General features: G+C 28.7%; 1 pseudogene across 1 annotated transcript; it reads left to right on the top strand.

Moving 5' to 3' along the window:
- The first annotated feature begins 6,520 nt into the window (after window positions 1-6,520).
- On the top strand, window positions 6,521-9,453 carry LOC147906524 (uncharacterized; annotated as a pseudogene). The gene is made up of 6 exons (XR_015548384.1): window positions 6,521-6,763; window positions 7,303-7,470; window positions 7,554-7,720; window positions 7,779-7,901; window positions 8,151-8,242; window positions 9,069-9,453. The product of XR_015548384.1 is annotated as an uncharacterized LOC147906524 (transcript).
- The last annotated feature ends 6,902 nt before the right edge of the window (window positions 9,454-16,355 follow it).

The following is a 16,355-nucleotide window of genomic DNA, read 5'->3' as shown; positions in this document are numbered from 1 at the left end:
GAGATAAAAAGCCACTCTTCTGATACCGAAATTATTTTCACAAACAAAACAACTTTTAAATAGAAATTGAAATTGACGAATGCGTTCGGGAAGACATTATCGCTATTTCTGTTATTCCATCTTCGTTATTTATTAGATGTAAAACAAGAATAGCATATCGAAAAAGAGATCACGGCCTGAATTCAAAAGTGAAATTCAAGTCGTTTCTCAAATCTCAAAATTGATTCCAAATCTGAAATCTCAGATTTCTAATCTCAAATCTTCAACCAAATTTTCAGTGCTAATGTTTAATCATGAAATTGAATTCTTCGTGATTGTTCATGACTGAGCGGGAAATGCGAGAATAAAATAAAAAACGTGGTGACTAATGAGGTTACAAAATATAACGGCTGAATATTTAGAAAATTCATTTTTTAAAGAAAGTGTGAGGTAAAGAATTATAATATTTATAATATATTTATAATATTTGTAATATATAAAATATTAATAATTTCCTGGTGAAAAAATTTCGCTGAAAATATTTTACGTTTTGGAACATTTTAGTGAAATTGCTGAAAATTTATTGAAATTTCACTGAAAGTGAATTTTTCAGTTAACATATTGAAAAATCATTGAAATTTCTTTAAAATTGAATTGAAATTTCTTTGAAATTTTGTCGGAATTTCTTTGAAATTTTTACTGAAATTTCTCTGAAATTTGGCAGAAAATAAATTTTTCAACAAAAAATCATTGAAATTAAATTGAAATTTTTCTAAAATGCTGAAATTTTGCTAAAAAGTGTTTCAAAACGTGAAATAATTTCAGTGAAATTTTTCCACCAAGGAAGGTTAAATAATATTTTAGAGGTACAAATAAGCTAATCAGTTATAAATTCTTGTTAAAAATTCAATTTTAATTACTATGATATATGATTGTAACGAAAATAATTGCTTAATAAATATTCATAGTTTTTCAAAATAAAGAAAAATCATAATTCAACGTTTACATATTATATATTGTCACTTTATAGTGACGCCACCTGTCCACAATTTAGACAGATGTGGCAATCGGTTGTCTCTTTGGATCTGCTTCAGTTTGGACCGCATTAGACGCACACTTATAGAATTATGTTAATTCTAGCGTACGATTAATCCTAGCATACGAGACCGTTGCTTAGACATCTTCATCAAACAAATCAGAGCGGTTGTTTTCAATGCGTTCACGATGTACCACGATGTATCACAGCATAAACCACATGGTTTATTGTCTGTAGAATTTAGCGGTGGACAAGAAGGCAATAATCTGTACTTAATATTGGTATCCTTCAAGTTATCATTAGAAAACGTGCCTGTAATTGGAAAATATATTTGGCACAAGCTTTCTTGCAGCCCGTCTGCCACGGGACATGACTGTTCCTTTGAAAGTCGTACGTTAATTGTATACAAATGTTTTATTAAGCAATTATTTTGTTTGATGAAAATGAATGGTACAAGATACACAGGAGAATATAATATACAGTAATTTTTTTACTATAATGTTAACATTGAAATTATCATAGTCTATACCAATGACTTTATAACAGATATTAATACATAACAGATAATTCTATATTTTTAACTAATATAAATAAGTTACATATAATAATGTTATTATATTTGTGTGAGAATGCACCGCACGGAAAGGTTCGGGTGAGAGAACGGCACATGGTTGGTATGATACACGACAGTAAAGAGAACTCCGTTTCTTTGTAATTTAACAAAAGAATCTTCTTTAATATGATCAGTTACAAAGTCAGAAAATATAATTAATTAAATATTAGATTAACAGAATATCAAATGCGGTCACCTTTTCCAAATTGTAGTTGGAATCACGGTGATGGAAAATCTCGGCGATTTTCTCGGCACTTTTGAAAAGATTCGTTTTATAGCGGTTTTCACTAAGCGGTTAGCATGGCGGTTTTATGAAGCGATATAGTAGCGAGACTATGACTCTAAGAAGTCTAAGAACTCTAAGCGGTGTAAACGGTCTAAGCGGTGTAAACTATCTAAGCAATCTGCCCCGGAGGAACGGCGAGATCGAAGCATTTATTGCTTTCGGTCTGGGCTTTCTTCTTGGGAGAAATCCAATTAAATTTTGCCACAATCGTAATTATCACGTGGCATTGGTTGTACAAAATTGATTGGCGCTTTCGATTCTTTTCTAAGAAACTCGGGATTGGTGACAGCGCGTGACGTATTCGTCGGAGCGCGGCGCTCGCGTGCGCGAATTGTTCTAGAACTTTCGATGGTCCGTTGCCGGTGCTTGTTTGCGTGTACCGAATTGTTTTGAAAAGACTAAAGAACGATGAATCCCTGACTTTGACGAGACTTAATGTCAGGCTCGAGATGAAATCACGAGCTCGCCTTGTGCGTGCGTTCAATAACAATCACTGTCGGTCGATCGAAGGAGTTCTTACCTTTTTTTTCGAATTACCGATCTCAAACAATATTTAGCTTATATATATATATATATATATTTTATGACAAGAAACTAAAGTATTAATCATAAAATAATATAAAGTAATACATTGGAATCAAATTTTTCTTCTTAAAAGTTTAATCAATTCCCAGTATAAAATTTATCTGGGAATCTTGTACCATTCATAAATTATAAATTGTAATGTATAAAGCAATATAATGATAGTATAATAGCATACAAATTTCACAGTATATTTATTATAATATGTATATTTGAAATTCAAATTAGATAATTTAAATTATAGATTATTATGTATAATTATAACTATAAAAAAATTAAAAGACAAGTTTATAAATTTGTTTAAAAAAATTCATTATTGAACATTACATAAAAAATATTTAAAATTGTTAAATAGATTTGAAATAGATATTAAGTAGATTTTAAATAGATATTAAGATAGATATTAAATAGATATTAAATAGAAGTATTAGGGGTTTGCATTAAAAGCCGCTGTTTTTTCTTTATATTTGAGCACTTATTTCAATAACAAAATATATGAATACCTCAATCAAAGTATTTTCTCTCGGAAGCTATGACTTTTTGCCACTTTTCAGGCAGAAGTTGAATTCCACGACGAAAGAATAGTCTGTCTTTTGAGTCAAACTATTCAGCAACCCAATTTTCGACTTCGCTATAATTATGGAAGTGTGTATCTTCTAGAGCATGTTGCATCGATCGGAACAGATGATAATCGCTTGGTGCTAAGTCCGGAGAATACGCTGGGTGCGGGAGAACCTCCCATACGAGATCTATCAGTGTTTGTTTCACGGCTATAGCAACATGCGGCCGAGCGTTATCATGGAGTAAAATCACCTTTCGACGATTTGATGCAATTGATGGTCGTTTTTGCATCAAATTATCATTCAAACGTTCCAATTGTTGTTGATAACGCTCGGTGGTGATTGTTTCGTTCGGTTTAAGCAGCTCATAATACACGACACCTTCCATATCCCACCAAATACAGAGCATTGCTTTGTGACCGTGGATATTTCGCTTTGGAGTCGATATTGATGGTTGGCCAGGATCAACCCATGATTCTTTGCGTTTTGGGTTGTTGAAAAAGATCCATTTTTCATCGCCGGTCACGATACGCCACAAGAAACTCTTCTTGTTATGCTTTGCAAGCAAAGAAATTGAGATGTTTAAATGGTTGGCAATGGCATTTTCGGTCAATTCATGTGGCTGTCATTTTCCTTCTTTCTGAATCTTTCTCATAGCTTGTAAACGTCGAAAAATAGTTGATTTATCGACTTTCAGTTGTTGAGACAATTCTTTAAGTGTTTGAGCTGGATTTTCTTCCAATAGAGCTTGCAGTTGTTCATCTTCGAATTTTTTCGGTTGACCTGTTCGTTGTTTGTCGTGAACGTCACAATCACTACTTTTGAATCGTCGAAACCAGTCTCTACATACTGTTTCCGATGGAGCAGATTCACCATAAATTTCCGCAAGCAATCGATGAGTTTCAGCTGCACTTTTTTTCAAATCAAAATAGTGTAAAAGTATACATCGGAAAAACAACTTATTACGTTCCATTTTAATTCAGTTATAGAAAAGCACATATGTAAACAAGGATGACGTCTGTTGACTGAATTTTAGTAGGAAATGTTCACATTTAAAAATGATATAAGTAGCAGATGTCTCTGACCATAGCATACGCAGTTACTGCCATCTAAACGTGAACAGTGCTTTTAATGCAAACCCCTAATAGATATTAAATAAATATTTAAAATTGTTAAATAGAATTTTTAGTGCAAAAATGAAAATAAAAGAAATAATCTCCAATAGCCTCTATATATTATTGTTATTTAAGGTACATCTTGTATAGCTAAGTTATAACTGTTTGTAAACAAATCTTCAGATGAAAATAAAATATTATATTATAACTTACGTCAAATCTTACAATTGTTTTAAGATTCTTGATAAGTTATCTTTGATTATAGACCTGTGAGTATCTTTTTCTTTAGAAACAAATTCATAAAAAAAGGAATTATTCTCATTAAATATCTCTCAGCGTTTATTTAATTTATTCTAATTCTATATATACAGGAGACACATCATGTGAATCATTTTAACACGAAAGGGAATCGAACCTGAATATATATATATATACATACAGGGTGACCCATAATTCTTGATTAATATTTTAGGGAGTGAAAGAAGACGAAATTTTGAACTAATAATAATTGATTGATAATATTTGATGCTCAATAGCCATCCTTTGGAGAGTTAGATCTTACTGGAGATATACTGGAGATTTGTAAATAAATTTTTTTGTGAAAAATATTACTTTGGCTGAGAGTCGATACCGGATCCCTCAGCATCGCTCGTTGTGTATTCACATTATATAATTCTAATAAATTGTTAAATATGCATTATTTCCTTATATATCCGCTATTACAAACAACTAAAGCCTCGATGAGCTAAAGGCTTAGGACACTCACACGGAGTGCTGAGGAATAAATATATATATATATATATATATTGGGTCATCTAAAAAGTATCCACGGTTTTTTGTCACTAGATGGTGGTCATCTAGTGACAAAAAACCGCGGATACTTTTTAGATGACCCAATATAATATATATATTAGATTAACATGGAAGATTTAGAAGATTTTTTTGGAATTTATGAATATGACAGAAGTTGCATATATAAAAACACCTAAGCGTAACATTCGGGAGACTAGGATAAAAGGTATAAATATAAAACATTTTTTTTTTAAAGTGAAACTTTAAAGCTAACAAGAGTAAAACAGAAATATAATTATTATTTCTTTTGTAGGTCTACTTTTAAGTGATAATGAATATTTTGTCATATTTCCTGTTTTTTTTTACATTTTACAACCACTTAATCAGACAGAACGTAATTATAACAAAAGTCATAAAAAAACAAGAAATCATATAGAAAGGACATTTTGGTCGTTAGAAAAGAAAATTTTCTTGTTTACAAAGAGGACTTTTAAACAAGTTAGATACTTCTGTTGTTATCATTTATACTACAGCAATTCTGTGGAACTTATACATCCATATCAATTGCCCAAATGAAAATGTTTTAGTCAATGAAGTAGAGCTAGATAATGCAATATATTTGATGCTGATCCTCCTCGTAATATGAATGGATTAGATTATCGATTGCAATTCATCATTCGACACATTTCAAGATAAGAAATACTGTTTCAGAAATACTGTTCGTTAATTATTACGAAAATTGCAAAATGTTATAGGATTTTTCGACTAAATTATAGGATTTTTCGACTAATTTTTTCTTATCAGGGAAAGCATTTGATGATTATTGAGCATTATTTAAGAGATACCCTGTATTGTTGCTAAATTACAAATGTTTGTAAACAAATCTTCGGATGTTAATAAAATATTATAACTTATGCCCGAAATCTCACAGTTGTGTTTAAAAATTCTGATAAGTTATCTTTGATATTGTCCATCATATTTGATTGGCGATTTATAAGATGTCGGTTTATAATGAGATATAAATGATACGTAATAATCTTCCTTCAAAGTGTAGATTTATGTATTTTTTGGAAATTTTTTTCTCAGAATTTTTATACGAATTGGAACACATTTTTTCATAAATACTCAGAATATTTATATTTTTTCTCATATATTTGCAATTTTTTATATATGTGCAATATTCTGAAATTTAAGTAAAAATTCAAATTATATTATTATTAAGTTCAAATTTTTCTTCAAATTTTTCATATAATTTTTCAGAATTTTTATGTAAATTTCAGAATTTTATAATTTCTACCTACGATTAAATGAATATAATATTATATTAATCGTTAAGTTACAAGAATTAATGAAAATCACTTTAGCCTTAAATTATCCAATTGGGACGTCTTATATAATTTTTCTTATTAATTTTTGAGGAAAATATAAATTCTTTCAGTATTCCTAAAAAAGTTTTAATTTGTTTAAAAAATTTTTTTAAAAATTTTCACCAGAACTTTATTGCTTCAATTTTAATTTTATCAGTTATAAATAATTAATTTTATGATTTTAGATTAATGGATTATCAAAACAGTAACCCCAAAATTTTCGGACACTGAAAAAATGTTATTATTGGAACTCATTGAAGATGTAAAAGACATTGTGGAGAGTACGAAAACTAACAGTCCAAGTTTAGAAAGAAAGAAGACAATGAGCTTGGGATCTTATTACAGAGCAATATGTAAATAATGCAACAAACAATGGCTTTCCTGTAAGAACATATGCACAATTAAAGAAATGTTGAGTGAATTTAAAATATAGGTATTTTATGAATATATTATTATGTTCCAGTAGTAGATGTATTAGGTCAGAGAAAAAGTTTTACGGATTTTTGTAGAGACTTCAAGTTTTAAAATCTTTTTTTTTTTAATTTAAATTTTGTTCATTTTTAATGAAGTTATTGTATATATAATTTTGAACTAACAAAATCCGCAGAACTTTTCCTGCAACCTAATATATAAAGAATTAACTAAAAAATTATTTCTAAGAAGTTCATTTGGAATAAATTAGAATATTACTAAAATGAATATATCGGGTAAATTATTTTATTTAATATAATATCTTAGGACCGTATATGTGATAACTAACTATATGTGATAACAAACTATAGAACAATGCCTTAAACGCTCTAGCTGGATCTTAAATGCTTGTATGATTCTGTGTGAATTTATATACTACGTATATAATCCTTTGAAATGCGCGAAGTGATTTTTCGGCCTTGAAACATTGTCTAAATAGACGACGTTTGTTCCTTCACATCCTGTATATAATACTATATATGAAACATTTTTACATGACAGATGCAGACGATCAGACAGATCAGATTCAGAAAAGAAACAGCATCAATTACAAACTGGTCCACCAATAATAATCGATGATGAAGACATGCACGAAAAAGTTCGCAGTATTGTTCCAACAATTGATTTTACGATAAAAAAATTAATAGGATAATACATATGAAATCGAAAGTAATATTCATTTCTTTTTCTATTTCATTTCTATTTTTTACTAATGCATTTTCCTAAATTTGAAAAAAAATATGATAATTCAGAAAACATGGAAGATATAGAACATTATTTAAAGGAGAAGAAATGAGAAATAAGCTAAATTTTAATCAAAATAAAAGAGAAAACTACAATGATAATAATGAAAATAATTATGTACTTTTTGCTGCTGATTCAAATGACATTGCTCGCTTAAGTAAGAAAAATTTATTTTGTTTTTAGCATGGATTATGATCATTAGAAGGGAAAATTTTTTTATAAAATATGTGCAGGTTCAAAAGACGTAAACAAACGTTTAACCATAAATAATACTAGGAGTGAAATTGAAAAAATACTAGAAAATATTGATATTTCCTTGAACAGACATTCTTCTAATAATAAGTCTAGTGCAATTGGTAAATAGGGTAGACCGGAGTTAGTTGACTATAAGCATGATCTAATAATGAATGTTCCATTAAATAGTTTTCAATCCAAGAACAATAAATTCATGGCGGAACCAATAAATGGCGTTTATTGATTTAGCAGAAACGCTGCTATCTCACAGGTGCCTATCTCATGGGGACTTTCCTCTATATATACAATATATATGTAATATAGGTATATTATTGTATTAATAATATAACATTTATATTTTATTGTTACAGGAAGTAGCACACAACGGAAACCTCTGAATGCTTTTCAAAATATATTATTAAGAAATGATGCTCTAAAGAATCGACTTAAGAAGTGCAAAGATATTAATTAAAATGGATGGATGGATATACGATTACAATAAATTTATATTTTATAATATAATACAATTTATAATTTTAAATACAATATACAATATATAATTTTTATAATACAATTTATATTTATATTCACAACACATACATATATAATTACATATACATATACAGTTTATATGCATATATACATATTTCGGTTTAGACTAAATCATCTTCAGTGGGTAAATTTACAATAATAACCCATTCATGTTATGACAAGTAACGCTACATTATATTTAATTATCATGCTGCAAAAATCTGCAATATATCAAAATTCTGTACGCTTTATGTACGTGTGGAAACAGAAATCGTTCACAATGACAAAGTAGTTTGATCCATGTAGTACAGTGTTATTCTCCAGATGTTTACGACATTCCATAAAACATTTTGACACATTTATTGATTGGATTGTAAATTTTAACAGTGTTACAATTGTAATATAGTGTGACTTGTAACAATATGTATTAATTATTATTATAAGTTTACCCACTAAATAAACTAAAGATGATTTAGTCTAAACCGTTTTATTCAATTGGATTCATTGTTATTCATGGAACCATTTTATTAATATAGATTTAAAACTTATTGCGCTGACAGCTTAGCTCATTGGCTTGTTTTTCTTACTTGTTTGAATTTTAAGGCCCGGTTGCAAAAAAAAACTCTGTCTCTCTTTCACTTTAAAATGAAGGAGAGAATTTTAAGCCTTGCTTAAAGTCAAAGTAACGTTGGTGCAACCGAGCCTAAGCCTTGAAATCCTTGTTAATGTTAATTATTTTTTAAATTTTTGTAGAAGACTTCAATGAAGAACCATCGAATAAAAAAACGAAATTTCCGACTGGTTTGGAAATTGAGCAAGATTTGAGAATACAAAAATTAAAAAAGTCGACAATGCAACAGTCAGAGCTGCATACAGAAAAGCTAAGAATTATTCAAAAAGAATACGAATATTGGGAAGAAATGAAAATTGTTGCAAATTTTCAAATGCAAGCATAACTTAAATATTGGAATGCAAAGTATAATGCACTTGAAAGTAAAATGATAAAGTTTGAATTATTAACGAGATTGATTAATAACACAGTATGGCAAAAACTTTTTCTCTCCGAAGTGTGATAGTACACACGAAGTTTCTCGAAGATTTTTTTATGCTGAGCATGATTCCGTTGGCAGAATTTGCACAGCAGGTCAGCACTACTCACTCAGACGACAGAGAGAAGTTATTAAATAGTTAAAAACGCTATTTTTAGGTTAAATAGTTAAAAAAGCCATTTCATTCCCATTTATTCGAAATTCTGACATGCTAGACAAATTCTGCCAATAGCATCGTGTTCAGCATAAAAAATCTTCGGGAAAAATATCATCGTACTTCGGAGAAATTTTTCTTATTACTTTTTTGTGTAATATTAAGAGGAAATCCTATCAACTGAAGATTAGTTCTTTCTATAGTATCAGTTAATATCAGTTAATGCATACGTATTAATTCATACTTTTCTATTTAATTCTTATTGTTATTATTATTGCACTTTATTTCAATACATTATCTTTATTTTCAATTTTTACATTGTATATAGCAGATATTGATTGAGTGGTATAATTTGCATAAACAAGAGCATGTAAAAGACTAACTTTTAGTCGCATATATGTAAATATAAAATTTCAAATATATTTAACAATTTTAAATATTTTTTATGTAATGTTCAATAATGAATTTTTTTAAACAAATTTATAAACTTGGCTTTTAATAATTTTTTTATAGTTACAATTATACACAATAATTTATAATTTAAATTATCCAATTTGAATTTCAAATATACATATTATAATAAATATACTGTGAAATTTGTATGCTATTATACTATCATTATATTGCTTTATACATTACAATTTATAATTTATGAATGGTACAAGATTCCCAGATAAATTTTATACTGGGAATTGATTAAACTTTTAAGAAGAAAAATTTGATTCCAATGTATTACTTTATATTATTTTATGATTAATACTTTAGTTTCTTGTCATAAAATATATATATATACATATATATATATATATATATATAAGCTAAATATAATAAGATTATTATTATATGTAGCTTATTTAGATTAATTAAAAATATAAAATCTGTTATGTATTAATATCTGTTATAAAGTCATTGGTGTAGACTATGATAATTTCAATGTTAACATTATAGTAAAAAAATTACTGTATATTATATTCTCCTGTGTATCTTGTACCATTCATTTTCATCAAACAAAATAATTGCTTAATAAAACATTTGTATACAATTAACGTACGACTTTTAAAGAAACAGTCATGTTCTGTGGCAGACGGGCTGCAAGAAAGCTTGTGCCAAATATATTTTCCAATTACAGGCACATCTTCCAATGGTAACTTGAAGGATACCAATAATATTAAGTACAGATCATCATCTTCTTGTCCACTGCTAAATTCTACAGACAATAAATCATATGGTTTATGCTGTGATACATCGTAGTACATCGTGAACGCATTGAAAACAACCGCTCTGATTTGTTTAATGAAGATGCTAAGTAACGATCTATCGTACGCTAGGATTAACATAATTCTATGAGTGTGCGTCTAATGCGGCCACTGAGCGGATCCAAAGAGACAACCGGTTGCCATATCTGTCCAAACTGTGAGCAGCCGGCGTCACTATAAAATGACAATATATAATATGTAAATGTTGAATTGTGATTTTTCTTTATTTTGAAAAACTATGAATATTTATTAAGTAATTATTTTCGTTATAATTATATATCATAGTAAAATTGAATTTTTGACAAAGAGAATTATAATTGAGTAGCTTATTTGTACCTCTAAAATATCATTATTTAACCTTCCTTGGTGGAAAAATTTCACTGAAATTATTTCACGTTTTGAAACATTTTTCAGCAAAATTTCAGCATTTTAGAAAAATTTCAGTTTAATATGGAACGCCGTTTTGCTATTTATTAATAATGTAATAATCTCAAAAGTGGAAATTATAATGACATTCTGTGAAAAAGACTTTCTTCAATCAGTTATTTCTTACTTAATATTGTATTTACATGATTTCATAAATTATAACATTTACCTTTACAAAATATCCCATTTAATACATTTTGTGAGGTACAGTAAAAAATGTTTCAGCGTACATTGTTCAAAATATAACGTTAAAAATTTTTTTACAATATCAATAATATTGCACTTAATCAATATTTCTTTCAAGGTATATGTTATCGTGAGAAGTGAACATAATCGTATTAATTCATGGCTTTCTTAAAAAAAAATTTCTTTTTTACAATCATCAGAGTAAAAATTCATTATTTTTCACAATTGTCACTTAATTGTAATAATCTGTTTTATTAAACGTCAGTATTTTTTTAAATTATCGTTATAATGTAAAAATTACTGATTTTATGCTATTGTCGATTTTATGCAATTGTCGAATAAATTTTATTTTATGCGATAGTCGTGTATTGCTTAAATTGTGATACACATGTGTCGCAATAAATATTGGGTCATCTAAAAAGTATCTACATGTGTGTTGATGGTCATATATCTAGTGACAAAGTACCGTGGATACTTTTTAGCTAACCCAATAAATTCCTTAATCATATCCAATGATAAGTCGAGATGTCAATTTAAGGTCAGGGAATTTATTTATTGCGCCATGTGTACTGCAATTTAAGCAATACACGACTGTCGCATAAAATAAATTTTATTCAAACATCGATAATTGCATAAAATGAATTTTTGCAATATAGCAGCAATTTCAAAAAGTACTAATATTGAATCAAACACATTTTTACGATAAATCGACAATTGAAAAAAGTAATGAATTTTTACAATACTTTAATAATTGAAAAAAATAAATAATTTTTGCATTATCAAGAGATTTTACATTACAATATTTACAATTATAGCAATCGATATTTTGCAATGCTGTGCGTATTGCAAAAAAGTTTTTAATAATATAAAAATGATACATTGCAATCTATAAAGATTTTCCTAAAAACTCATTTTTACATTAGTTTCTAAAATGCTAAAATTATATTTTAGAAGAAATTTTTTTTTTAGTAAATATTAACTTTATGTCAGCAGTAGTTGCTTTTTTATATCAAAGAATTGATAAAAATAAAACGATTATTTACACATCGAAAATATATTAGCAAAATTTATATCATTTATTCCTGAAATTTAAGTTTTGTTTATTTAAATACAAATTTTGCCAAAATATTTCGGACGTATAAATAATATCAGTAGTTTTATTTTGCAATACTTCGATATAAGAAAGAAGTCACTGTTGACATAATGTTAATATTTACAAAATAAAAAATTTTTTCAAGATATAATTTTAGCATTTAAGAAGCAATCGTAGAAATGAATTTTTAGGAAAATCTTTACAGATTGCAATGTAACATTTTTATATTATTAAAGATTTTTTTGCAATACGCACAGCATTTCAAAATATCGATAATTGCTATAATTGTAAATATTGTAATGTAAAATCTCTTGATAATGCAAAAATTATTTATTTTTTTCAATTATTAAAGTATTGCAAAAATTCATTTTATGCAATTATCGATGTTTGAATAAAATTTATTTTATGCGACAGTCGTGTATTGCTTAAATTGCAGTACACATGGCGCAATAAATAAATTCCCTGATCTTAAATTGACATCTCGACTTATCATTGGATATGACTAAGGAATTTATTGGGTTAGCTAAAAAGTATCCACGGTACTTTGTCATTAGATATATGACCATCAACACACATGTAGATACAGGGTGGGCCATCTATTGGTACGTTTTTAAAAATGCGATCAAATGAGCATACATTGATATTTTTTATTAATTTTTTTTTTGTTGTGAAGCTAAAAGTATCCGCGTCAAGAATGAAAAACGATTTCGTTCATGTGGCTCCCTCTACTGGCCTTACAGTATGCCATTCGGTCACCCCAATTATTAATGACATTTTGGACTACCTCGGCGCCAATTTCACTCAAAACAGTCGTAATATAATGTCATCCACTAACATCCCTTTCTCACGAACTTTCCTCACCAATTTGCGTATAGCTCCTTCGGTGGGTGCTCTATCATGACCCATATTTCTTTTCAAAATTCGTACAGTTTCGGCGACACAGCACTGACATTGAAAATAAGTTTTTAAAATTTCAAAACGCTCTTCAAGAGAAAACATGTTGTTTCGTGCCGCGGACGGTATGACTAATAAACTGTCAAAATTTCGGGTCTGTAGCTCGTTCGGTGTTGCCATACGACGAAATTCAAAAACGTACCAATAGATGGCCCACCCTGTACTTTTTAGATGACCCAATATTTATTGCGACACATGTGTACCACAATTTAAGCAATACACGACTATCGCATAAAATAAAATTTATTCGACAATTGCATAAAATCGATAATAGCATAAAATCAGTAATTTTTACATTATAACGATAATTTAAAAAAATACTGACGTTTAATAAAACAGATTATTACAATTAAGTGACAATTGTGAAAAATAATGAATTTTTACTCTGATGATTGTAAAAAAGAAATTTTTTTTTAAGAAAGCCATGAATTAATACGATTATGTTCACTTCTCACGATAACATATACCTTGAAAGAAATATTGATTAAGTGCAATATTATTGATATTGTAAAAAAATTTTTAACGTTATATTTTGAACAATGTACGCTGAAACATTTTTTACTGTACCTCACAAAATGTATTAAATGGGATATTTTGTAAAGGTAAATATTATAATTTATGAAATCATGTAAATACAATATTAAGTAAGAAATAACTGATTGAAGAAAGTCTTTTTCACAGAATGTCATTATAATTTCCACTTTTGAGATTATTATTAGGTGTTGGAATTAATTCGTAGCGTTTTTTAATGAAAGAATGTTATTTATTTCACATGAGCATTAAAAAATACATTAATGAAAGTACTTCCCATCACTTGTAAAACGCTACGAATTAATTCCAACACCTAATACATTATTAATAAATAGCAAAACGGCGTTCCATAGTTTAATTTCAGCGATTTTTTGCTGAAAAATTAATTTTTTGTCAAATTTCAGTAAAAAGAGAAATTTCAGTAAAAATTTCAGAGAAATTTCGACAAAATTTCAAAGAAATTTCAGTTCAATTTTAAAGAAATTTTAGCGATTTTTCAATATGTTAACTGAAAAATTCACTTTTAGTGAAATTTCAATAAATTTTCAGTAATTTCACTGAAATGTTGAAAACGTAAAATATTTTCAGCGAAATTTTTTCATCAGGAAATTATTAATATTTTATATTAACAAATATTATAAATATATGGGAGTACAAATTAGTTCGGTCCGTTTTTTTGTGTTCAAAAAGCATTTATTTCAAAACAAAATAAATGAACAGATTAATTAAAGTATTGTCCATCGCTACTATTTTTTCCCATCTCAGGCAATTTTCGAATTCCATCTCAAAAAAATGACTCGTCTTTGGAGACGATCCAATTTTGTAGCCAATTTTCAATTTCTGCGAAAGAAGTGAACTAGTGACTTGCCAAATCGTGCTGCATCCTTCGGAACAACCAGTAATCAAAAGGAGCAATGTCCGGAGAATACGGCGGGTGCGATAAAACATCCCATTTGAGCGTTTCCAAATATTTTTTTACGACTTTTGCGACATGAGACCGAGCATTGTCATGAAGAAAAATAACTTTATCATGTCTTTGCTCATATTCCGGCCGTTTTTCTCGCAATGTATGGCTCAAATGAATCAATTGTAGCCGATACAAATCGCCCGTAATGGAATCGCCAGGTTTCAGCAGCTCATAGTAAACAACACCCTTTTGGTCCAATCAAATACAGAGCATGATCCTCGAATCATGAATGTTCGACTTTGGTGTTGATATTGAGGTCGATGGCAACGATTGACCGGGCTTAGCGTAGTATTTTTTCTTCTTGGAGTTGTCGTAGAATATCCACTTCTCATCTCCAGTCACAATTCGATGCAAAAAACCTTTTCTTTGTTGTCTTTGAATCATTTCAATTCATAAGGTACCCAATTTCCTTGTTTTTTAATTATTCCCATGGCTCTCAATCGTGCAGAAACTTGTTGAGTTATCTCAATGATTTTGCAAGCTCCTCTTGCGCTTGACTCTAATCTTCTTCGAGTAATGCCTCTAATTCTTTGTCTTCGAATTTTTTTGATTGTCCAGAGTGAAACTTGTCTTCAACGCTGAAATCTCCATCCTTGAAACATCGAAACCATTCCGTACATGATTTATCAGTTGGAGCAGTGTCACCATAAACTTCGACAAGCATTCGATGAGCTTCAGCTGCACTTTTCTTCCAATTAAAGCAGAAAATTAGAACCTCCCGCATGCTGCTTGGTTAACACAAAATTCGACATTTCAAACACAGTAAAAATCAAGGTTTTTGTATGAAACTCAAAGCGATATAAACTGAATATTATTAGCAGATGTCTAACCTCTCTGAAAACGCCAAAATCAGCTGTCACTATGAACCATTCATAACAGCCGGAGCCATCTTTTGGAAAACGGACCAAACTAATTTGTATTCCCAAATAACAAATATATATTATAATTCTTTACTTCATATTTTCTTTAAAAAATGAATTTTCTAAATGTTCAGCCGTTATATTTTGTAACCTCATTAGTCACCACGTTTTATTTTATTCTCGCATTTCCCGCTCAGTCACGAACAGTCACGAAGAATTCAATTGATTAGACACTAGCATTAAAATTTTGGTTGGAGATTGAAAATCTGAGATTTGAAACCAATCTTGAGATTTGAAAAACGAACTATGAATTCGGGCCAAGATAAAGTAGCTGATTTCATCATCTAACTTCATATAACGTAATTATAAATACTTTAATTCATGGTTCCAATTTTTCTCATTTTTCAACAAAGTGTAGATCCGATTTGAACTTTTTACTCATTGACATAATGAAGATTTAATAAATTAATTTATTTATATTGTCAACCTTTGATATAGTTTTAGTAATTTTATCTATATTCTTTCTAATGTTTGACTATATTTTGTTTGTTGGTTTCAAACTTTTAAAA

This window comes from Acromyrmex echinatior, unplaced genomic scaffold, assembly GCF_024713525.1.
Source record: "Acromyrmex echinatior isolate Ae372 unplaced genomic scaffold, ASM2471352v2 Scaffold22, whole genome shotgun sequence".
In the NCBI taxonomy this organism is placed as follows: domain Eukaryota; kingdom Metazoa; phylum Arthropoda; class Insecta; order Hymenoptera; family Formicidae; genus Acromyrmex; species Acromyrmex echinatior.
Note: the sequence above shows the minus strand (reverse complement) of the source record. Positions and strands in the feature narration are given on the sequence as shown.